The sequence below is a fragment of the Phocoena phocoena genome, chromosome 4 (assembly GCF_963924675.1).
Source record: "Phocoena phocoena chromosome 4, mPhoPho1.1, whole genome shotgun sequence".
Taxonomy (NCBI): Eukaryota; Metazoa; Chordata; class Mammalia; order Artiodactyla; family Phocoenidae; genus Phocoena; species Phocoena phocoena.
The window spans coordinates 82754176-82761612 of record NC_089222.1 but is presented as its reverse complement, the minus strand read 5'-3'; positions in this window follow the sequence as shown (position 1 = coordinate 82761612).

Below are 7437 nucleotides of genomic sequence, written 5' to 3'. Positions count from 1 at the left end.
ATGGTTGAGGCTTGTGTCGTCTGTTCTTTATTCGCATCATAGGACATTGGCCTCCCGCACATCTTCCAGTTTTCCTGTCTCTCATGTCTTGGCATCTTAGGCATTTAGCATCTGTAAGCCTCAAGTATTTTTTACCATAGATAAAAAAAATATCTTCCAATTAGATAGATGAACTCCAAGAATTAATAAAAGATGAAATTAAATCAATAGGAGCAACTCAAGAAAAATAACAAAGAATTATTTTATTATTTCCTTGCTCACAACAGTTTCTTATTTGTCATTAAACTTAATGTCAAATCAGTGGTTAACATTTTTAGTTTGGGATTTTCTACTCCGTTCTACTATTTATTCTCCTTCCTAAAGAATCTCAAATTCAACTTACAGAATAGTGTGTTCACCTAACGTTATTGAAAAAAATCTAACTTTATAGAGTGCCATTTAAACAGAAATGCCAATTTTCAGTAATAAGGGTCACGATAATAATGTTTAATGTCTCACTGACTTTTTACCAGCTAAAATACCCTTTAAACATATATGCTTCTTTTATTTCAAATTCAAAAATGGATCATTACACTTTGATGAGCATTCCATCACACCAGACGCTGTAGTTAAATTTTCCTGTTTAACAGTTTATCACCGCTTTCGTGAACTCTCCTGATGCATTCATTCAGTGCACAGCTATTGTGAAAACAAATAGCAATGGCTACCAAGCTCCAATATAGGTGCTATTCAGGGTATGAAGTTGTACAAGCTCTCAAGGGTTGATGATCTAGGAAAACCAATGGGATCTGTAGACAAATAGCTATACCACAAAGTAGAATGCTTCCAGCACCATGGAGCAATGCAAAGAAAGTACCATCAGAGGCCCAGGGAAGAAGAGATCCCTTCTGGCTCAAGTGATCAGGAGGGTAACAGGGAAGATGTGAGGAAAGCCTCAGAGGATGTGAAAGGATATCAAGAGGGGTAACTGTAGGCCAGGCCACCTAAAGCACACACTCTTTTTATGATGTCTTGGATATTATGAGTGGGAGGAATGGGAAAGGCAGATAAGAAAATGTCTCACACATCTTCCTGTCTTCCTGACTCTACCATGAGAGGTCAAAGAAATGAAGAGAAAAAGAATGATGAGAAGGTGATGGGGACATAGAGGAAGTAAGATTATTGATACCATAAACATCATAAAATCTTCTCTCTCATGGTTTCAAGAGGGTCTGGACTAGATCCCAGGGACTGAACTTGTCCCAAGTCTCCTATGAAGAACACTATAGTCCTCCAAAGAACAACTCAACAGTCTCCTAAGACTGAGATTAAGCAATGCACAGGTCAGAAGGCTCTCGCAGTTTTCTTAGAGTAATTGCCAATTGCGTTCTTAAAGAAAAACCTTTCTTTCCCTATATGACCTGTGCCCCAACTCTGTATGTACGTTTATGTGTGTGTGTGTGTGTGTGTGTGCTTATGTGTCTAAAAATAATTCTGCTTCACAGCTACATATGTATACCAACACATATCACAGTTTAGGGAGTAGATAGCTTTAGGTAATCGGAATACATTAAATAAATCAAACTTATGAATAAATCATTGCCAATTGCTTGGGGATTATCGTGGACACATGGAACTGGTCTGACCCCTGAATGTGAGACTTGTCATCAGCAATGGAAATGTGCCTGAAAACAGGAGGATGGTGTAGCAACACAGAGCACTGTGAGAAATGAGGCAAAAGGGTTTTGAACATGCAGTTGCCCCAAGCAGTCAAGAGAGATGATATTTCAATCTGACATAATGGAAGTCCCTAGAGAGATCCATTTTTCATTCTGACATGACTAAGATAATAAGTCAAAAGTTAAAACACGTAGTATGAAGCCCAACACAAAGAAAACTATTTTTACTTCAGGAACAGCAGAGTACACCCTGGTCCTTGTTGGCTTAAATGGACATTCTTTTCCTTATAGAAGCACCCCAGGGACTTTATCTCAAAAGAACAATTTTTAAGAGTAGAACTCATTGAAAAAGTCAAGAAAAAGTACTGTGTGAAATTTGATTCTTTCTGGATACCCTGAGATAACCCAAGCTTTCAGAAATTGTTTTTAAGGAATAATAATGATGATGATTAAAAAATTAAATAAACAAATCCTCTGTGGTGAGATGGGAAGATCCTTATCCTAACGCTGGATTTCACATTTTGCATTCTTTTTGCAGGCCAGCAGACCGGTAAATTGTAATTGATATTAACTAAGTAAAGTTTTAGTAGACCAAATTTGGGATATAATTTTATTTTGATATTCATGAGCCACATATAAAAGCTAGTAAAATGAGAATGGTAAGTCATAATAAATTTCATTTTATAGTATTTATTTTACTGAGACCAATCTTGAATTATGTACTGTTGGAAATGCAGAGAAAAAGGGAGAATAAAAATAGGAAAGGTATTACGGATATAATGATAAATGGGATATTTTAAAAGAATTTTTAGAAAACGAAAGCATTCAAGCTCTGGGCTATAGTCTTATCTGACCTGTCTGGATTGAAACCAGATTCATGAAAATCATTTTGAATGATGCCACTGACTATCACACTGCATATTGTGGTTTAAGGGTTACTGGGTCTCCCCTCTTAGTAAAATTGATCTTAGTATGGTAATATAATAAAGGTTTCCAAAAACACCCTATAAAAAAGGAAAATTATTATGAATTTCCTAATCCCAATTGCTCTGAGAGGCAGGAAGGAGCCAGCATAACCCTCTATAAGTAGCTCCCTAAATCAGCACCCTCTGCAGACATTTTTGAGTTTTCACTTCTTCCCTGAGACCCAACTTAGATTAAACTAACCATCTTACGTTCTTCTCCAACATTTAACTTCTGGAACAAAGTTTTCCAGCTGGGTGTTTATCAAGACACTTATCAGACAGATAAGGACAGATATATCCTATTGCATATTAACTCCAGAATTTTCTACGTAAGCTTTCAAAACCTCTTCAACAACATATTTACTGTTTACCAATCACATCTTCCATTACAGTTCAACATGCTTTCTCTAGACCACCTAAAATTATTGTTCTTTTTTTGTATAAGATTCATCCGTTCCCACCCCTCTTTTTTCATGCTCGCTCATATTCACCCCTCATGGTTTTTTTCTCCTTTCTGCTACAATATGCCCTTCTTCCTATGCAGAACTCAGCTTTAAGTTCAGGTCAATGAGGAAATCTTGCCCTATAGAATGCCTGATTCTCCAGCTGTTCCCAATTTTGAGCTTCTAAACACTCATTCCCTTCTTTGTTGAAGCACAAATTGGTATGGGATTTCATGTGTCCTTAAATTTTTATTTAACTTTCTTTTGTTGAACACCCTTGCAGTTCCCTTTTGTTTTGTACCATCCATGTGTTCTGCAAGTGTGTGGAGACTCAATACCTAATAGAGTGAAGACAGAGAGTGACACGACATAATGCTCCCACTCTCTACCGCTGTCTAGGAACTTGCAATCATCTCTATTATAGCTATATTTGCCTAAGAATGGAACAGAATATATTGGTTCATTCAGCAGTTTGTTGATGAATCATTCAGTCATTTCTCTATTCTTGCTGAGTTTTTGTTTTTTATTTTTTTTTTTCCTCTATGGATCCAGAAGCTATAGGGTTTGTCTGAGGCTCAGCATCACAGATTTCTTAAGGCTTTCTTTCCAGGTAATCAGGTTTTCCATTACCTTGCTCTGCCACTACTAGACTTTAGCTAACACAAAAATCTCTTTTGGGATCCAGTCAATAATCCTCTGTACTCTTAGTTTTTAAAGGGTCTTTCTGTGAGAAAAAGGGAGAAATAAGGCAGGTGGCTGAACAGGAATTTGTACTAGACAGGGTCAGAACGGAGGAAAGGAATGCCTCCCTCTGTCCCATCTAGACATGGAGAGATCATGTCAAGTCTGTGATGTGAGGGTGAAAGACTGACAGAGTCTGGGTTCTATTCAATTTAACAAAGGACAGAAAAACAAAGATTCTCCCCCACTGTGATTGAGAGGGAATCCCTTCTTTTCTATCCCGTAACTTATTCCTACTTACTGAAAAAATAAGTAATAAGTACCCAATATGTTCCAGGATCTAGATCCCAAAAGACAAACAGCTAAACTCCCTCTCTTTGGACACTGCTTAAATGGTGAGCAACTAATGACTTCAGTGCCATTAGGGTGAGTGTAACTACCTGGGGTCATTTGATCTTCACCCTATGTCCCCTCAGACTCAAGTCCAAAGATGGCTCACAAACATAGTTAGTATATACCTCCCCCACTCCAAATGACATCTCCCTGCTCCTTTCCACTTCTCCCTCTGCCCGCAAAACACATACTTCTCAAAGACGAAGAATAGAGAATCCCCATTAAATTACACAATTACAGGCCTGACTTGACCACAAAGCTACTACTTGGGAATCTACCTAGGGTAAACACTTTAGCTCTTGTTATTTTTTCCCAATTACTGAATTTTCCCTTTCACAATAATTTATTTCGAAATTATTTATAAAGGGCCAACTCCATAGACTATTATCTCTCCCTGCATAATACCTAAGAGACTTCTTGACTTGCTTTAAATTGCAAGCTGTCCGGGAGCAAAAGGAGGAGGGCAGTAAGGATTGGCATGGAAGAATCCTAGAGACAGTGGATTTCTGTGTGGTCTCAGTTAAGTGTTAATGGTTACTCCTGCCACCCTGCACCTTTCACACCAGTGAAAGAAGATACTCATTTGTAAAATGTCTGCAGAGCTTCAGACCAATGCTATGGATACTTAAGTAAACCCTGTTTCCTATCTGAAGTTGTGTCCACTACAACTGATTGCTTTCTGGTGGCTAGAGGACGTTGCCTCTGCTAACAGCAAAAAGTGTTGTTTTCTGCTGTGCAGAAGTGCAGATCACAGAATTTGACGTCTAGAAAGGGACTATGTATAAATCTCTTCTTAGAGATGGACACACAGAGGCCCTGAGAGACACCTTTGAGTATGATTTTCCCAGTACCTCCCACTTACCCCCAGGACTCTCATGCCCTGCCTGGTGGTACATAGCTCTTCCTCTCACACAATAAAACCCACACTTTGTCTTGTAGGCACCACTAACTCTCCAGATTCATGGGTCATTATTGGGTCCCAAACCCAACTTAGAGAAATATTACCATAAGGCCATGGCTCAGCAGGTCAATGTCTTTTGAACTACTTTACCAGGCAGCTGTTTCCAGAGGCTTTTTTCTGTATCTGCAAATCATTTTTCAGATGCTCTCATCTGTCATGGAACTCACTACCTCCTTACTGTGTGGGCTTGTTTTCAGATACTTTCATATTTCCCTGTGATTCCATGCTATTAAATCCTTAAAAATACATAATTGGCCCATGGAAAAGGATTGTGCTAACTTTAACAGCTCTCTGTCACTCCTTGTCCCTCCTATCTTAATCCCATTTATTTTATTTATGAAACACTGTTATTAGCCTCCAGGGCTTTCATGACATGATAACCCCTTAATAAGAATTTCACATTCAATAATTTCCATCACTCTCATTTCATAAGAGTGAAATAAAGCTGTAGAAACGGTGAAGCAGCATGGCCCAATCTTCCTGTGTTCACATTTTGGAATCTGACAGGCTCCTGGGGCAGCCACATTAGCCATTAGACCTTGAGCCATTTTGCCCTCAGAATTTCATTATTTGTGGACAAGAATGACTTCACCTCCTAGAATTCTTGGGACAATAATGTGCAAAAAGCATGAACACAGATCTTGCCCCAAGTTAGTTAAATTCATTATCAATAGCCTCCTTCCCTCATTCAAATGAACACTTGAGGATTTCCCTGGTGGCACAGTGGTTAAGAATCCACTTGCCAATGTAGGGGACATGGGTTCGAGCCCTGGTCCAGGAAGATCCCACATGCCGTGGAGCAACTAAGCCCGTGCGCCACAACTACTGAGCCTGCGCCCTAGAGCCCACGTGCCACAAGTACTGAAGCCAGCATGCTTAGAACCCATGCTCTGCAACAAGAAAAGCCACCGCAATGAGAAGCCCGCGTACCACAATGAAGAGTAGCCCCCACTCGCTGCTACTAGAGAAAGCCTGCGCACAGCAACTAAGGCCCAAAGCAGCAAAAAATAAAATAATTAATTAATTTTAAAAATAGAAAAAATAAGATTAAAAGAAAAATGAACACTTGAAACAATGTTCAAAGTAACTAGTGAGTGATAAACAATGGCAAATAAAAATACCTGTGAATACATTTTCAATCATCAGCTTGGGAAATATTACGAAAAATTATAATTCTAAGGGAGTTCTACAGTCTAGTGAAACAGGTATTCTTATATTCTACCTGGTGGGATTCCTTCGGCATACACTGTGTTCTCTTGTTTGTGTGCGTGTGGGTTTATATTGTCCTTCTTCTCTGTATCTAAATCCCATATTAATCATGCCATTGCTTTCTTTTTAAATACTATTGCTTATATATACATATAAACACATATAATATAAATTACATATAAACAGAGAACTAATTTTTAGTTATTTTCTTCTTTTTTTAAAATCAATATCTCAGGTATTTATTATTTTTAAAAACTGTGCAAAGTCTATAGATACATTGGTAATGATACTACAGTGTTAAACAGTATGATTACCTGTAGATTTTTCAAAACCTTGAAATCATTTTCCTGCTAATTCTCAGGCCATGTACTTTGAACAATTAACATATGCTTTTTACAAGATAACGCTAGAGTATTTTATGTCCCAATCCTTAGAAAGGCAACATAAAACCTAATCCTTTTTTTTTAACATCTTTATTGGAGTATGATAGCTTTACAATGGTGTGTTAGTCTCTGCTGTATAACAAAGTGAATCAGCTATACATGTACATATATCCCCATATCTCCTACCTCTTCTGTCTCCCTCCCACCCACCCTACCCCACCCCTCTAGGTGGTCACAAAGTACCAAGTTGATCTCCCTGTGCTATGCAGATGCTTCCCACTAGCTATCTATTTTACATTTGGTAGTGTATACATATACATGGCACTCTCTCACTTCATCCCAGCTTCACCTTCCCACTTCCCCATGTCCTCAAGTCCATTCTCTACATCTGCGTCTTTATTCCTGTCCTGCACCAAGGTTCTTCAGAACCAATTTTTCTTTTTTTTTTTAGATTCCATATATATTTGTTAGCATAATGGTATTTGTTTTTCTCTTTCTGACTTCACTCTATATGACGGACTCTACGTCCATCTACCTCACTACAAATAACTGAATTTCATTTCTTTTTATGGCTGAGTAATATTCCATTGTATATATATGCCACTTCTTTATCCATTCATCTGTTGATGGACATTTAGCTTGGTTCCATGTCCTGGCTATTGTAAATAGAGCTGCAGGGAACATTGTGGTACATGACTCTTTTTGAATTATGGTTTTCTCAGGGTATATGCCCAGTAGTGGGAT